Source organism: Empidonax traillii, unplaced genomic scaffold, assembly GCF_003031625.1.
Source record: "Empidonax traillii isolate 1590-97213 ecotype Southwest subspecies unplaced genomic scaffold, ASM303162v1 scaffold359:size565994, whole genome shotgun sequence".
NCBI classification, from domain to species: Eukaryota; Metazoa; Chordata; class Aves; order Passeriformes; family Tyrannidae; genus Empidonax; species Empidonax traillii.
This window is the reverse complement of record NW_020955552.1, coordinates 209,647-228,124: the sequence shown is the minus strand read 5'-3', so window position 1 is coordinate 228,124 and position 18,478 is coordinate 209,647.

Below are 18,478 nucleotides of genomic sequence, written 5' to 3'. Positions count from 1 at the left end.
TGGTAAATGCTGTTTTTTCTAATGCTGATCTACTATTATTTCTGTGTAGTGGAAAATCAGAGAGGAAGCTAAAGTAATCATAGTTTACAAGATATTGTGAAGAATACTGGAAAAGGAAGTTTGGTAAGACTAAGAAAGCACAGAGTCATTTTAGGAATCTGTCAAATAGCCTAAACATTAAGACAATTTAGAAGCAACAGTACAAACCGAAAATTGAAGAAGGTTCATCCATAGCTTTCTATCCTTACTGTTTTTTATCAAATATTTTAATCAAAAGAAAGCAAAGCAAAAAAAAAAAAATACATAGAGTTGATTGTCTCTTAAGACACTGTTTTTTCAAAATTGATCTCTGGAAAGCTGCAGTAACTATTCTTTATTTCTATGAATATCCATCTATATTACCTGCACACAGGGAAGTGTTTTAGTCTCCTAGTGCTTCCAGTAACATGCAGTGAACAGGCAAAAGAGGCTACTGAGAATTTGAAGAATGCATACTCTGACCTAGTACTGGTCTTTTTAAGGGGCACCTTGGGAATTGCTGGGCTGTTTTGTTCTTTGTCTGAGAAACTTGTGAGTTAGGAAAAGCCACTTTTCCCCTGAGTGCCTGAAAACTCACTGATGCTGACTAAATACTATGCAAGTACTCAGGTGAGCTGCTGGGGAATACGGATTAAACCAGATCCTTGGAATAGGTTACTGTGTGGAGACTCAGTAGAAGTCTGTCCACATGGTTATTTCAGGTTGGATCAAAAACATGTTGATATTTTTTTTCTCACTGTGGGCTTAAACCAAGCACCAGGGGAAAAGCTCAAGATTTTGGTGCTGACTTGCCTTTTAGCTGTCCCACTGTGGGCTGTGAGCCAGTACTGATGGGCAGATTGCACTTCCCCAGGGCTCACCAGTGTCCTGAACATAGCCTCAAGCCCAGGTGGACATTTCAAATCACAGCTACAAGCTGGTTACATGGAATGAGAATTTGTTTACACAAGACCTTAGCAGGTTTGAGCCTTCTCTCAAGTTACCCTCACTCACCTCATAGGGCAGATACAGTTTCAGGGTGAGAGAAGAACAACAAAAAAAAGCTGAGGATATCATGACAAATTATGAGTACATCAGTACAAACCTTGCCTCTTTGTGGCAAAGTGTAGCAAGATAGAGAGTTGAGCTATACAGAAATTGTGTCTCGAACAACATCAACGTTGTACAATAAAAAACTTACACTGTTAATGAGGGACAGCCTTTTTACTGTCTTCTCAGTCTGTTTTTCCTCCATACTCTTTTTTTTTTGACCACTCAAAACTCGTATTTCCTTATTTTTATTATTGCAGAGATTTGCAAATCTCTTTTTAGTTATTTAGAACCTGATAAACCCTTTCAACTTTTTTTCCTATGAATCTGCAAGCCATGTAAAGGAATAAAACCAGAACTGCACCTCACAAAATACTACTATGTTTCTGTAATTTTTAAACTGAGCATCCCAAGGGGAGTCTTTATAATAATCTTCATATAAAGAAAAAGAAAGTAGCAACCATAAAACCCCTTACCTGTTAAGGTTAAAGTATCTTCTATTGATCTTGCAAATAAGTTCATCAAAGAAATATGCAGCCTTTAAAATGATTTCTGGGTAAAGCACTGCACACTAATATTGCAACATAAATGGTCCCTAAATAGGTATCTTAGAGAATCAGTGCAGAAAAATAACTCATTAGGAAAACAATTTTAAAATAGTTAGTTTCTTCATCAGTGGAATGGGTATTATTGCCCTAGAATGATTTAATTCATCCTAATTATATTCTGTTTGATATCTGCAGCTGTTTTGGAAACAGGCTACTGCTGTGTAAATCCAAGAGATGTTCCTCAAATCATTTGAAACCTCAAAGTGCTCTAATTTTCAAAGGCATTTTAAGCTGATTTTTACTGAGGATCATTGAATTTTTCAGAGGAATATGAAAAGAATAACTTGAATTTCTGAATCCTATCACTTACATAGAGCCTATTCATCCTCAGTGTACCTCAAAAATTTATATACATAGAATAAAGTATGTACTGGCACTACAGTGTTAGAAAGTTGTGTAGATGTATGATTGCATGTGAACAGAAATATCTTTGTTTTGAAATGTTCATTGAACATATCAGTAATTTTTTTTGTTTGTTTGTTTTTGTTTTGTTTTTTTGGTTTCAATTTACTTTATAACAGATGAGAGGTTGTCTCTTCAGCAACTTTTCAACACAGTCAGTAAACCATTTTCTCTGACATCGAGGAAGACCCAAAAGAGGATACATTTCTGCTAAAAAACAAATGTTGTATCATGATCCTTCAATGTCTTTGGCAGTAGCTGTCCATGTTACAGTGCTACACTGCATAATACACATAATAATGATGTGAAGGAATTTTTAATTAAATATTGAGTCATAGATGGCCGCCAGAAATGGCAAACACTGGTATTTATGCTGGAATATCACCATCAATTCCAGGCAGGATAGCAAAGTGAACAACGTGGAGTCAAAATCCACAAGGGTCTGTAAAATGCATGAACAGCAAGTAATGGCTGCCTGCTGCTCTCTACAAATTACTAATCAACAAAACAGAGCAGTTTGCTTTCTTCTACTGTGAGGGAAAATGTTCCCTTTAGTAACCTTAGGAAGGTTTACAATTTGTTTGGAGAGAAAACAAGGAAAGTCAAATGCTTTCCTTCAAATAAACCTAACTTAAAAAGACAGAATGTTAATCATGGGTTAGAAATTTAAAGTAAATTAAGTTTTATGCTTTGGAGGTAGAATATGAGCAGAATTTAGGTAATGATTCAAAAACATTATCCACAAACTTCCATCCATAATTACTATAGTTTTTTAATCAGGTGAGCTCCTCAGGAAACTATAACTCTGTTTTAACGCCACACCATCATAACAGGGCTAGGTTGTAGCTAACTAGAACATCAGGGGCCTTAAAATGGGGACCTCCCACATTAAGTTTACCAAGGAAGTCAGTTCATTAGACACAGTTTTAGATTATCTAGTGCTTCCTAGCTTTCCGTTCCTCCAGCTGAATGTCATAGTCTTTGGTCTAAAGCAGTGCAATACCCATGTATGAACCAACGTAATCCTGAAGTGTATTCTGCTATGCTGTCAGCAGGAAAAATGAAAATTATTTGTCTGCCCTACAGTTCTCCCCTCCCAGTTGAACAAATCTACAGCCTGATCAGACAGTTGAACACAGGGGTAAGAGAGGCAGGTTTGACTCCTGCTCTCTATTCTCAAATTTCTCACCTACTCCCACTTAAAATCCACAAGCTTTTGCAAAGGGAGAGCACCACCAAAAATAACTGTTCTTGTTCCTCCTCGGAAGGAATGAAGCACAAGGTTTGGCCAGTGAATCCCAATCTGCCATGGATCTTCAAATCTCTCATCCTCAAATTCTTAAAATCAAGTATTCCTTCATTCGTGGTTGCCTATTTTATCTGCTCCATCCTGCCATGAATCATTGCATCCTTGCAATGATTCCCTTGAAAAGGTTCACAAGCATGAACTAAGCAGCGAGAAAATATTACTGAACCCCGAGTTAAAAATTTGTTTTAATTCATGGAATTAAAAGTTCTTTTGTGGATGTAGCAAAATCTAAGAAAAGCTGCAATGATGTTAACGTACTCCTAAATACCTTGAAATTAACTTCTGGAGACTGGAAAATTCCATTCACAAAAGGAGACCTCTGAAGTTATTAAAAAAATACTCATCATCTAGAAATAAATGGTGTATTGGGGAAACAGATTAAAGCTAGAATATTTAAATTTTACACATTTTTAATAAAAGAAGCTTCATACATTTTAAACATATTCAAGATTATTCTTCCGAGAGTGTTTCAAAACTACATTTAAGGGAAGATCTGGAAAGAAACAGCTCAGAACTTTATCAAACAGTTGTAAGGTACAAAGATCTCAGGACTCAGAATTCAAATTATTTTCAGTCAAATTTTCAATCATCCCCTTTCTTTTAAATAAATAGGTAGATCATTAATAAATGTCAGTACGAAAAAAACCCATTATTTTCAATTGCATGCAAAACTGATAAAAGAGTGTGAAAAAATATGAGGACTCTGTGGAAAACAAATTGCATTAAACAGATGCAGTTTGTAATTTTCCTAAAATATTCCAATTCATTGCGTATGAGAAATGGCAAATGCTAGACCTACAGAGAAGATTTATGTAACCACAGAAATTTTGTGCCAATATATGAAAAATCTTTTATTTAGTACCTAATAATGTCTTCAGGTGAGCGTTTGAACACAAGCAGCTGCAAATATTCACCTTATATCTAAATCAATGTTAGAACAATGAGTAAAATAGAAAAATTTTACTTGTTATAAAGCAATTCATAAGCACCACAGAGAAAAAAAATTAAAAGTTTCAAAGTAATCCTTTCATTTTTAAGTCATGATTTTGAAGATTTATGGTGATGACTTTTTCCAGCTGTCAGGGATCTCCTCTATTCTCCATCACCTTTAAAAATGATAGAAATTGGTCTTAAAAGGATCTCATCCAGCTCTTTTTGCACTCTGGTTTTATTCCATTGAGTGCCATAGACTAGTGTATGTCATTTTTTTCCAAGTAATTCCCAAATATATCCTTATCCACCGCTAGTTGTTCTTCTTCTGGAATATTTTTTTCCCTCAGCACAGGGTCCTGGAAGACCTTATTGATGAAGACTGAAGCAAAGAAAGAATTGAGCATCCCAGCCTCATTCAGCATCTGAGGATGCCTCAAGAAGAGACTGAGAACTTGGGACTGTTCTGCCTGGAGAAGAAAAAATTTGCAGGGATCTTACCTGTGTGTAAGTAGCTGGTAGGGGTGGAGGGAATAAATAAGGCAGTCTTTCTTTCTTTGGTGATTATATAAATTATATGTGAATAAGTAGACTGGAATGGCCACATTGTTAAGCTAGTATAAAGGAAGGGTGGATCATAACATATGAACAGTACCATCAGCCCCTTTGGTGAAAGAAAAGACAAGACTTCTCTGCAAAATTTAATTTAAAACATTTCTTACTCCGTTGCCTCCCAAGACCCTTCATCTGTGTTCTTGTCCACGACAGCAGCATTCCTCCAAACAACAGCAACACCTGATTGTAAGGCAGGCGGGGATTTTTATTCAGCAGATATGTAAATTTTATGTTGATGAAGATTTTTACGATGTGTGTGTCTGGAGATATCTGGCTTGTACTTTTCAAATTCCCATGGCAGACAGAGTCTTGCTGAGCAGACTAGTCTGTTTTAATCTTGGGCTCAGCAATTTGCCAAGGATTACATGATTTAGACTGCATTCGTAAGTAAATCAGGACCTGATGAGATCCTTTCACTTTTACGTCACTCAGAAAAAGGAGGTAAAGGAGATCTGATGTCATCTCAAGTTAAGTCCATATATCTGGGAAAATACAAGCAAAATCTTTTACTATCTTATGAAAAGTATCCTTTGATAGTGGTAGATGGTAGTAAACGGGATCTACAGAACACAAAGGAGTGAGAGGAAAGCAGGTGGGAAAGATGCAGAGATGTCTGAAACAGAATTTCATTGAGATATTTGTCAGGCCAGAGGGAAATAAATATGAAAATGAAAAAATAATTTGTTTCACTGTGAAGATCCAGTAGGATTTAAAAAAAAATTAATAATTATATGGCATTCTTTGAAATGATTCATAAAGATAAGCAGCAGTAGGCTTTGTTAAAACTGTGGTTTGGGGATTACACAAGAAAACTCCAAAACAAACCAATTAACAACAAACACATCACACAACAGGGGCAAACTGATGCAGGAGAAATTAATTTATACTTGAAAAAATAAATTATACAGATGTGTAGTACTGCTAATCTGTAGTACAGATGTACAGATGGTACACTATACCATCTCTCTGCAAGACTTTTCTCTCTGATTCATCAACATTTCAAAGATATATATACAAGTGATACATAGTATAATTGTTGGTAAAGACAGTAAGCAATTTTGTCAGAAATTAGCATACACAAATATGTCTGAGATGCCTGAGACTCAGAAGATAGACTCACTGATGGAATTGTAGCTTGGCAGAGTAGTGGGGAGTTGACAAGTTGTACCCTAAATGGAACAGGCATTAGCAACCAAAGACACTTGGCTGTATTATTACCTGCCTTGCTTGGCATTCAAAAGTGCCAGCATCGTACAAAAGCCTGACCAGTGGTCAGGTAAGAGGCTTTTGAGGAGCAGCAGCACAGATTTTTATTTACGACAAACTTTATGGTCCCATCAGCACTGTTGGTTCAGCCACTTGTTAGGGCAGCTGAAGTGCTGTGAGAATGTTATGTGCTGAAGAACAAATGATTCTGTATGTGTGTATATATATATATGCTTAATGAATAACAGGGTTGGTTTGTAGCACAAGTCAATCTAATCTGAAGATATAAGACAATATATACTTGACGGTGAAAGTAAAATACCAGTTCCAAGCCACCCCTGTGTATTCAGCTCTTCACTAGGATTCCTGTAGTTTCCTATACTTGACATGTAGTTTTGACTACTAGAAATTCTATGTGTTCCTGAAATATATGGGTTTTATTTTAGCCAGGTTTTGTCTTCTTTTTCAACCTACTAACCCATTTTCTTTGCTGATGGACAGACTCTCTGCACAGTGGCCTGGCAAGTACCTTAGGAGTTTTTGGCTTGTGCACAATATCACAAGGAAAGTTGTAAAATAGATTATTATGCAATTTGGCATGTGGTTCCAAATCTATTAAAAAATAAATTAAGTCACACAAAACTTTTGCAAGGAGTTAGAAAATAATCTTGTCTGAGTGCAATTTAGATAACTTTCTGGAACCGGTAGTTTATTTCTCTAGGCAGCACTGTAACAGCATATTAGGTAGTGATAAACTTGACACAATTTGCAGTGTTTATCTGAAATATTCTATATGGGACTGTTATATCTGTCTACACAGCTGATTCTATCTTTGATGTTCCTTAATAGTCTTGCTTTGTAACTCACTGTTGAAACATCAGTTTTTATTTCTAGATACTTCCCCTGAAATGCTCAGGCTTAATTCTTATGGGCCAGGTATCTAAAAGTGGGTAGTCTATAAACTCTATAGACCAAACAGAAAATGTTAATTTGCAGGTGTCATTTCATAATGGTTTGTTTTCTCCCTAAATCTAAGTTAGGATGAGAAGAAACAGCAGCTTGACAGTTCCCTTAAGAATCTGTCCTGAAGATGGGTCTCTGAGTAACCTGGTCTTGGGGTAAGTGAAACTAGATATTCTTTATGGTCTCTTCCAACTTTTACCATTCTATGACTCTGTGATTCTATGATTTTTCTAATCTATTTTCTTTGAAAGAAGAGTACTACAGCAGTATTTCCTGTCTTTCAATTTTTATTTCATCAGGCTAGTGGGATATAGCAGCTGAGGTAGCATTTCAGATGAAGACAACACAAGTGGGAATATTAAAGCACTTCAAATAATATTTTTAAAGACTCTTTTCAGTCAGACAATTCACTTTCTTGTATATAGACAAAAACAGTGCTTTTGGCAACAAATATAACAGGAAGATGTGTTTTTCCAATATACAGATTTTCTTTGATTCAAAGCAGAGAACATTGCAGACTGAAAGGAAAACAAAATTTCAGGGGATCTATGACTTATATGAAGGAAGAGACACTATTTACAGTAAACGCTGTATGGTAATAAAGACGTACAAACTGTTTACTGTGTAAAGAAAATAGACAATGGAAATGCAGATAAGGCTGAAAAATGGTGTTAATGGAGGTAAGATTCATAGCTAGTAGTGAAAATCACAACAAATAATTATTCAACTACCAAGTAATGGAGATAAAAGCTGGAGTTTATGGTAAATTGTGATGTAGGAGTGATAAACAATTCACCAGAATCTGAAAATGAGCATAACTGGGCTTAATAATACTGTAATAAATGTTATCTTCTTTCTCTATAATGTGAATTCATCTAGGTAACATTTCCATAGTATTGTGAGTTTTTAATCCCACAGGCCACTTGATCATATGCATAATGTTTGCCAATAGGAAGACTGTAGACAAAAAGGAGTTGTATAGAAAGTGAAAAGAACATATTTTTTTTGTAGCAAACAACTCCATAAAATATGACTTGGACCAGGTACTGGAGACAAAATTCAACACTCACGTAGCACTCAAGTCTGAGTGGCCACCGCTGTATTTAAAGCAACTTAAGCAAAGACTGAAGGAAAGATTTTTTTTTTTTTCTACAGAAGTATATTCATGTTACTTCTCCTTTAAAATTTTCATTTAATGAAATACCATTGTAATTGGTGTAATCTTTTGAAGCAGAACTTTTGTCACTTAACATTAACCTGTGGAACAGAGATGAATTTTGCGGATGTGAGCCAGTTATTTTTCCTCACCTAGAACCTAGTTTATATATATAGGGTATAGAAATAAAACCAATTACATAAAGGACAAAGCAGAAGTTGCTGAAGGTACATACATTGCATTAATTTGTATGAGAGAACAGTTGATTAACTCCACCTTACACTTTATATAATCTCCTACTTAATTTCTCTTCTTTTTTTTTCCCCTTCTCTTTGCTCTTGGTATTGCAGATTCATTCTCTAGCCAGAGCTAAGAAGCTAAAAAGATTTAGGTCATGATTAAATGCTCCGGAACCAATGACTATCAGTAGATGCAAACCTATAAAAAGGATTCAGTTTCTCAGTTAACTATGAGGATATCTGATTTCACAGCCTTTTTTCATTCACTTTAGAGACATTCAGTGAAAATAGCATCATTCCATAGTAGAGCATACTAGCCACTGTGAAGAAAATTAACTTTACCCCAGTCAAAATCAGTACAGTTGGATACTAAATAATGGCACCACAGTAAATTTATTTTCTTTAAGTTTTAAAGAATGAGTTTTTTGTCTAGGATGGGTTTCTCAATAAATTGAAACAAAGTGAATTAAATAGAATGCTCGTAGCTTAATCATGGGCTGATAAAAATGCCTATGTCAACCTCTTCCATTAATAAGGATGAATGTAAACGACCATTTACTCAGTGAAACATATATATATATATGAAAACATAATTCTTTCAAGTGGTACACTATTAATAAAAATGAGAATCAGAAGCAGTCACAATAAACCATAAAAAAATGACAAATCACATATTGAAATACATAGAAATTTCCAGGTAGGTATGTAAATAGAACCTTTCATATGGGCCAACACATACACAGTAGATACCATCTTAATATGGTTATTTTTAAATTCTAGCATCTTATTGATGACACTAAAGTAGAAAAAGGAGATCTGGCAGCTACCTATTGTTATAAAACAGAGAGGTATGCATGTTCTCCATCCTAACTGATAATGCCTCTTCAATCTGAAGAGAAGCTTTCTCCTCAAATTTCACTTCTTCAGGACTCCTCAGGTGGCTGAAACTGAGCCAGAGGATTCATGATGGAAGAAAGGGGCATGAAAAAAGGTGATTTCCAAGCTTCATTTGTGGGGTGATTACTGATTACTGTGTTCAATTTCTTAATCCACGTCTATATTTTACATGATAGAGAAGCTGTATTTAAAATACAATGTTATGGTAAACGCATAACCCCGGTCATACTGTGCCTTTAACAGGAGACACTTTACTTAGGCCTCCACAGATAATATTAATTAGGTGACAGGTTTTCAGTAGTATCACATAAGATATGAAACCTGAAAGGGTTTTTCAGCTTCTGCAGTTCTGAATCAGCTCAATGATTAATTAGAATAGGGTACCTGATGATACTAGAAATTAAAATATATTATTAGTCCTTCATGTGTGGCAATAAATGGCTTCAAAACACCTTGCACTTTTTTTCTTTAATAACTGTCACTGAATTTGTGCTGTAGCAAAGTTTTCCTGGAAAAGCTTTCATGAAGACAAATTTTGAGATGCTGTGACAGATGCTGATGAAATGCAGATGTAGACCTTGCCTGACCTGGGAACTGTCCAGCTATTTTATGGGGTTTCGCTAGCTGTACCACAGCCCTACAGATTTATGAGTTTCCTAGGAACAATTCTGTTTATTAATTTCAGTGCATGCTCAGTCATCAAAACAAGTCTCTGGTAGTTAGAGCCTCTGGTCTGCATAGATGCCAAGGCATCCAAGAAAGAAAAACTATTTCCAAATTATTAGTGATGCATTCACAGGAGAATTGGCATGGATCCCTAGTCATGATCTTTAGTGTTGTGCATTGTGTCACTGGGTTACAGTGAGATAAAAGAAAAAGAGAGGGGAAAAGAGGAGTTAGGCACAGATTAAAGAATATACAGAATATTTCTTGAATAATTTCCTCCTTCTCCTCCTTGTAGGCTATGAAAATCTTTCCTTTGAAATGTAATGGTTTTGTCTGTGTGTCTGCATGGACTTTTCCTACATTTTTCTAATCTTTTTATGTCTCAGCAGATGCCATCAAGGAAGCACAATATACTTTTTCATCTGGTAAGCAATCCCAAACCCTTTGCTTAATTTCCTCTTTCCCCACTGCTCTCAGCTCTTCTGTTTAGAGGCAGTTTCTCAAGAGTGCCATCTGGGTTATGTTCTATACATGTGATAATTTATCAGCAACTCCAACACCTTTACGATGAAAAGAAAACATAGAAAATATAGTAATAGGAGGAAAAAGAGAAGGGTAAAACTGAAACACCAAAACTTTGGAAAATATTCAAAAGTAAAGCTAGACGGACCAAAATATAAATTTCCTAGAGGAAAATTACATATCAAGGAGGAAAAAATATGGAAAGGAATACAGATAGACTCCAGCAAAGAGAGGTACTGCTGATGCATCTGTTTGACCTTGTTTCCTGCAATTTTATGTGTTACAGGTTAAAGAGAAGCAGAGTGTTAATAAGCTCAGACAAAAGAGGAGGCTTAACTAAGTCCTTGAGTGTGAAAGAAAATTAACATCTTTATTTGTAGTGCCTTTAGGTGCCTGTCAAGTGTATACATTACCTTTCAATAATAATATTTCAGCTGCAAATATACAGTCTGCAAACTGAATGCAAGGCTGGAAGAGTTTCTTCTTGCAGATACACTTGTTAGAGCATCTGACAAAAGAGGACTTGAGCAAAGTGCATGAGATGTCAGTCTGATAAAAATCACTTGACCTAGGATGAGACAAAATATGGACTTACTGCTGCAACTGCTGCCCAGGGAAACATCCTGCAGACAGATATCAATGCTGTCAGCACAAGAGTGCTGCAACAGTCTCAATTAGCAAAACGGTATGGGCCACCTGGGTCCTGAACCTCACAGGTGTTTCCTGATGCACAACTGCTAAAGACTTAAAAAATCTAGGCAGAGACAGAGTTTATTTCACCACAGCAGCTCTCACAGTGCTGTGCTTTGCATTGGTAGCTAGGAGGGTGTTGATAACACACCAGTGTTTTGGCTATTGCTGAGCATAGAATCAACACTGTAACATTCCTTCCCCAACTGAGGGCAACATCAAGAGGGAGGGGACCCAAGTAGGCCAGCTGACCCAAACTAACCAAAGGAATATTCCATATCATATGACTTCAGCTCAGATATAAAAGCTAAGGAAAGGAGCAGGAAGGGATGCATTTGTTGTTTCCAATGCTACCTGCCAAGGAACCATTACACAGTGCTGAAGCCCTGCTTCTCGGAGGTGGCCAGCCATCACTGCTGCTGGGGAAAACAAACCTTGTTACTTTTCACTTTTCTTTTGTGTACACAAGATTTTGCTTTGCTTTTTCCATAGTAAACTGCCTTATCCCAACCCATGAGTCATTTTTCATCTTATTCTCTCTCCCCTTTACGGCTGGAAAAGGGAGTGATAGAGCAGCTGGTGGGAGGGGCACCTGGCATCCAGCCAAGGCTAACCAACTACAAGGGGATGCTTCATATTTTCTTTGAGTTAACAATGCAGTTGACAAAGGTGGACTGTGGATGCCAGTCAAGCAGTTCCAGTACTGGGAGCAACAGCGACCTTCTGGAAGAGAGCCTGTGAGAAAAAAAAAAAAAACAGCTCCAGGAAAAGGGGAAAGGGCTGTGTGAAACCTAGGACTTCTACAGTGGCAGACAGGAGCAATGGAGCTCCAGGGGGTGAAGCAACATATAGAGGACTATCAATACTGATTTTTCATTTGGCAAAGGAGAGGTTGCTAGCTTCAGAGACAGACAGCTCTGCTGGTTGCTTATTACCAGGGGTGGTCAGCTGGAAGTTGAATATAAGAGATGCCTGGAAGTTGCAAAGTAACCCCTAAAGTAACAGCTAAAATGCTTTGAGCTTCTCTTCCTTATCCCAGCAAAATACCAGGTTTTATATGAACTCTCTTCCTGCTTGCATCCTTTGGCCTCACTCCTTACACTAGCAGCATGTCCTGCTCCACCAGACTGCGTCTTCAGGGGATCCCCTTTCTGTTCTCAGTCAGTCCTACCTTTCTGGTTACACTTAGTTCAGACCAGAATCAGTAACATAGATAAGGCTTGAATAATTTATATCCACCAGGATTGGTTTTAGTCTCTAATGGGAGCTCATGAGAGTGACCCTTTTGTAAACTCAGCCCTCAGCTTTGTGTACTCGCTCTGCTGCTTCAAAACAGTCAGAATCCCAGGACAGCTATACTTCTTTAAACCTGCGTCTCAGCTGTCTTTGCTCTGTCAATAAAAAATTGATTCTGCAGATGGGTCTTATCATTCATAGATATGGTAGAAGGCTTAGTGACATTATTCTTCTTCTCACTTTCCCCCTTAAATTAATTTCTAAAATACCTATGTAACATCTTATGCTGCATAAAACAAAATATATATTTGACCTGATTCTAGTTATATTTCTTTTGGATTTATACTGTTTAACTTAACTGTCTTCTGTTGTATAAGTGCTGATTTACATTACCTTGAGTACAGCTTCACCAGCCATTATCCCAGGCTTCAAGAATATCCCCTAAAATCTCTCTCAGGTATTATTGCAAAGTTAACCCACAGCAGTAGACAGGTTAGACAACCTAACTCATGTTAATAACCAGGTTTTTTTCCCCTTCTATTTAATAGCTCATGAAGTTTAAAAGCCAGGTTCCTCATTACTTTTTGCATTTCAACCAATTCATTCTGGTAACGTCTCCCTGTAAAAATGAGATAACATGCTGTAAAGATAAAAGTGTACCAACGTGCACTTTGCTGAACGTCTGCATTATGGGGGTTCTGTGTGTCATAGCTGCTGTGCTATTTGAAGATGACTTGAAATAAGCCCTTTAATTGATCTGCACATCAAATGCTATGAAAATGTAAAAGAGGTCTTAGACTGTCAGTAGCTTGGCTAGCTGGCAGTGTATCGTCTCCAGTCTAATTTCTTCTAACAGGTAGGGTGATAACAATGTCTAAAATTCATCTCCTGTTAATGTCAGTAAATTTCAACAAAAATTAAAAACTAGTTGTTGGAAAGTTTTCTTGTCATATTTCTTTCTTGAATGCAGAATCACTACAGCAGTGTCAGGATATTTTAGCATAATATCTGCTGGGCCATTTTCACCCTCTCTGGCTGTCACAGAAGTACATGGTGGTTATAGAGTGGAAAAAGGTTGGGAAACAGTTCCAGTGTGCTGCAGGCTTTCTGAGAACAGATGTCAGTTAAACATGAAAAAAATAAACTTGGCTCAACTGAGTTTACCTTATAGAAATCCTTGGGCTATTAAAAAAAAACAAACTTGACTCCTGTTCCGTATCACATAGAATTAGTTTGCTGTTGACTCTGTACTTGATCTAACACTGCTGAATTTAATAGTCTTACACCAGGGATGAATTTGGCCCTTGGACTTTAAGGCAATCTTTCCCCTTGTGTGTAACAAAAACACCATATGGTGAGTCCTTGGCTTCGTATCCATAGCTCAGCTTGCTATTGTTCCTTTCTGGTTCTGTTGATGGAAAAGGTTAGAGCCTGCAGAGCTGGTTCAGTCAGTGCAAAACCTGCAATAACAGAGGGCGAAAAATGAGTTAACAGAGAGCTTCGTCCACAGGAGCCCTTCTGCTCATTCTCCAGGGGCTGTACATTATATGTATTGAATTCTTTATTTTTATGGAGTCATAGACTTGAGACCCATAGAGAAACAGAGCAACAATCCTCTTTTTAAAACTGTTCAGTTCCTGTATTTCAGTCAGTGAGACATCCCTCCTCCTAAGCACTTGGAAAAGAGGAAGTGCCTGGATAAGCTTCCCTTCACACCATCTAAATGAAGAATTTGGTCATAGAATATGGTCACAGCGAGGAGTTGGGGAGCCCAGTGAAGTGGCTTTGTCGTAGTTCAAAATATAGTCTGAGGATGTTCACTCAAAAATTCTCCTCCTAGTGGTGAATCTGTAAGCAAGGAAGCTGCCATTACAACAATATATCCTCTGAATTTAATTGTCCAAAGTGCTTTTGCCCTACACTGATATAAAACCTGTGCTTACATACTGCTAACTGGGTGGACTTGTTGATTTGATCATGCAAGTCTCTTCAAAGCCTCTCCACTTGTTTCATTTCTAAAACTATACCCAACACAAACACTGTGCCATGAACTGCAGAGCTGGAGCTTTGCCTTTTGCCATATGCCTTGTAGTGGGATTAGCCCCTGCTTGGTCTGTTATGCCAGCCTGTGACTTGCTGTTTGTCTCAAGCGTGTCTCAAGTTTCTCTGCTGAGCTGCATGTGGACAATAGCTTTCAGATCTGTTTGATACTTTCAGCTCTCTCTCTGAAGCTGTTCTAACACATTCAAAAAGCTTCCACTGTTAGCTTTCAAAAAATTAAGCTTGTTTCATATTTCAAGATGGTTTTGTCTGTAAAGGAAGATTCAAACACTCTTATATAAAAATAATTATTTCGTTTACCCAAAGTTTTAGCAAGTACTGGATTTCTTTTGCAAATAAATTAATTAGTCTTTCATTTGAAAATCAATCCTTTAGGGATTTTTCATGCTGTTTCCAATCATGTACTTGTCTCAGCTGAGTTCAGAAACAGCAAGACAGCTCTTCACACTTCCTGTATCATTAAAATTCACAGAGCATTTATGGAAGAAGAACCATTAAAAGATTTATTTCAATGTTACTGGTGGGGTTGTTTTCTCTTGTTTTTAATAATTGATGGTTCTTTTTCCTCCGTAACAGGTGTATACACTTGCAGTATGGCACAGAGGAAAATTCACAAAGCATAGCTCACTTCTAGAGGTGCTACCTGCCCTGGGTCCCTCGCTCAGTTGAGGGGGAAGAGGTAGACTTGGCTGGAAAGCAATTCTATAATAAGAGCCCATTTTAAGTCATATAAATCCTCTCCTGAGGAGCTGTCTCTGCCAGCTGATAACAGGACTGGGGGTTAAAAACTCCAGAATTAAAGCTAGCCTTTGTGGACACCCCTCTTCCCTCCCATGGCTTTACTGAATAATCACCTACTTTCTGTTTCACAGATTTCTGCCTTGTTGGGTGCACTGAAGGGAAGAACAGGCTGTGTCAGTACTTATTTATTTTTCCTGCCAGCCTCTCTGTCAACCTGTGGTCTTCTGCTTTATTTACTGCCAACTGTTAGGATCCTGCTCTGAGGGCAGTAAACACATAATTTTCCAATCTGCCTGTGAGATGAGAGGGTAAGATTGTTCCCCTTTTACTAAACAGGACATGAAGGGCAGTGAGATTACAGTCATGAAAGAAAAACCTATAAACACATTGAGCCATGAATGAGCAGAACTGCTGTGGCTGGAACAGTAGCTGTAATAAACATTACAGCGTTTTCATTCTCTGTATGAACCAGTACCAGTGAAGGGTGAGATTCACATGTTAGCAAAAACTTTTCAAGCTCTGATGTCTGATACGTATCTGGCGCATGTGGATGGACTTCTGCACTTGGAAAGATGCTCCTCCCTCCTTCCCTCCTGCCCCTTTAGCTTGCCCCTTCCCAGTCCTCCTCTGATCTGCTTAGAGGATCTCTGTCAACCCTGAATGCCACACCATCTTCTTCAGATCTTTATTCAGCTCTTGACATCCTTTATTCATCTCTTTGCATGCTTTCACCTACTTTCAACCTTACTGTCCTAGTTTCACTGCATATTCCCCTCTCCCAGCACTTGTCCATCTGGACCTTTTGCCTTGTAAGGCTGCATTCGCCCACTTTGCAGGCTGCCATACTTTCTCTTGGGCTCCACCAACAGCCAGACTTACAGCAGTGGAAAGTGCATTTTCAGAGACCCATTGCTCATAGTAGTCACAAGTAATATTTTCATGGAAGAAACTGTTCATCTGTTTCAGAGGCAATTGGCACACTCTTCAGAAGAAGGAAGACTAAAAACATTAAAAATAATAGGGCTTTTTTTCTCAGATTAGTAAACTGACCATGTTTTTATAGGCATTCAGTGAAACAGCTACTTTCCTGAGTCAAAATCAGGGATATATTGGAAGGCCTTATTCCACAGACTCTTGATTTCAATGTAACATAAACCAATTACAAGTCTTTGCTGCTATTGTTGGAAACTTTTTTTTTTTTTAGAAACTTTTTCCATAGAAATTCTGTCTGAAGTGTATTTTAGCTTCAACAGCTGAAATTTGACAGATAACTGAATGCAGGATCTTATACAGGAAGTTTTGAATGGCAGCCATTTTTATACTCATATTGTTTCTTTGCTCCATTTGCAATGTGCCACTTGCTATATAACTACATTCCCATTACTAGAACAGTGGATGAGAAAAATATTATCCAACTTTTCACAATTTTTTGCAATTATAAATTAAATAATTACATTATTAAGAGTATGGTACTTTTCACATAAAATGTATTGATGATTTCTGGGTATTCTTATTTAGACCTTAATGATAATATGCATAACATTAGTTTGGACTGAAATCAATAGAATCCATACATAGAATCCATGATAATTTTTTAAGTTATGATGATTTTTGATATTCAAGTTCTATGGTTTTACTAATTTTGTTATTGTTTGCTTTCACACATATAAATGTACAAGCACTAATGTAGAAAATTTGTGTTACCAGGAAAAAGCAGGTTATTATTTTTAAGACAATTGTTTATGGGTTCAACATAAATCTGCTTTCTATGTCTCTTGACTGCTGCGACTCATAGGAAGATTATGAGTCAGCAAGCAGCAGACCTTTGTAAACTAAGAATAGGAAATTAAATTTGTAAGAGCTTTTCCATTTAGTTCTGGAAGCCGTTATAAAACCAGAAGCATTGTTTGAGCCTTCGTATAACTATTGTAATGTAATTACAGCTAATAGAGAAAGTTTAAAGGGCTATTTGGACCGAGCAGATGAAATAGTAAGATATAAACCCCACGTTTATCAGAGGAAGTAGCTGTTTAGCTGAAAGGGCTCGTATCCCTACTTCATTTCTTTTACGGGGCACAAGAAGACAATGTTCAGCATTAACCAGTACAGAGTACATAGTCTTGGTGAAGCCCTGAAGTGCTTTGTTTCAATTCCCTTTCTTTAAAAAATGCAAACTGTCATTCTCCAGTAACTGTATGTATGCAAAAATGAGGCTGGGGCTTTTCCTCTGACTGCAGAAACTATGGAGTAATCAACCGAATACTCCACAGAGCTCCTACCCATCTGCCATATGACACAATTTAATAAACTGCATTTTTCGTAATCCCCAGACAAAATTTGCACATCTGTTAGCTGCATTAGCCACCTGGGCTTGTTGTAGTATTTTTAAAGTATATTAAATGTGTTTCAAGAAAGTGACTGCAATTCTTTGAAATTGTCTATCAGAAAAATGCATGCTCGAAGGGTGAGTTTGTAATCCTTACGACTCAGTTTACCCACCTTCATCTGGTCTCAAGCAAAAGGATAGCTTCTGGGAATCATGAGCATGGATATTTATAAGCTGCAGGAAATGTGTCCTGACAGTACTTGTTTCCTCTGCTATGGTAATATCTTCAGGTTTCCAACTACAAAGGAAAAAAAAATAAAAATTAAAAAGAATGTTTCGTGGCACTTTATTTATCAACTCTTTTTATGAACTTTAAGTTTAGTGGTGCTTACAGTTGGAGGGTAGTGCTTACTCATGATGGGAGCGCAAGGTAGTTCACCTTGCACAGGCTGTTGCCTTTTCATTTTGTGATTTTGTGGCTGGGGCTAAGCACACTACAGCTATATTTGATCCTCTGAAACAGGACTCTGGGTCTGTCCTTGTTCATGGTTAAAAATAGCTGAGAAGAGAGATGTTTCTTTAACAGGAAAGCAGAAAACAGGACTTTGGCTATAAATTAATTTACCCTGGACTAAAGTTTTGTCCTATTTGTTTTAGAATTCAAATGTCTTCCATGAATGAAAGGAGCTTCTTGAGAGAAGTGGTTCAAATATTTATAAACTAACAAGAAAAAGATTAAGTGGAGGAAAAAATGAAACCTGACAAGCTAAGAAATAATGATTAAGACAGAATAACTCTGCCAGAATATTTAACACTGCTTCCAACTTAATCATATCTACAGCA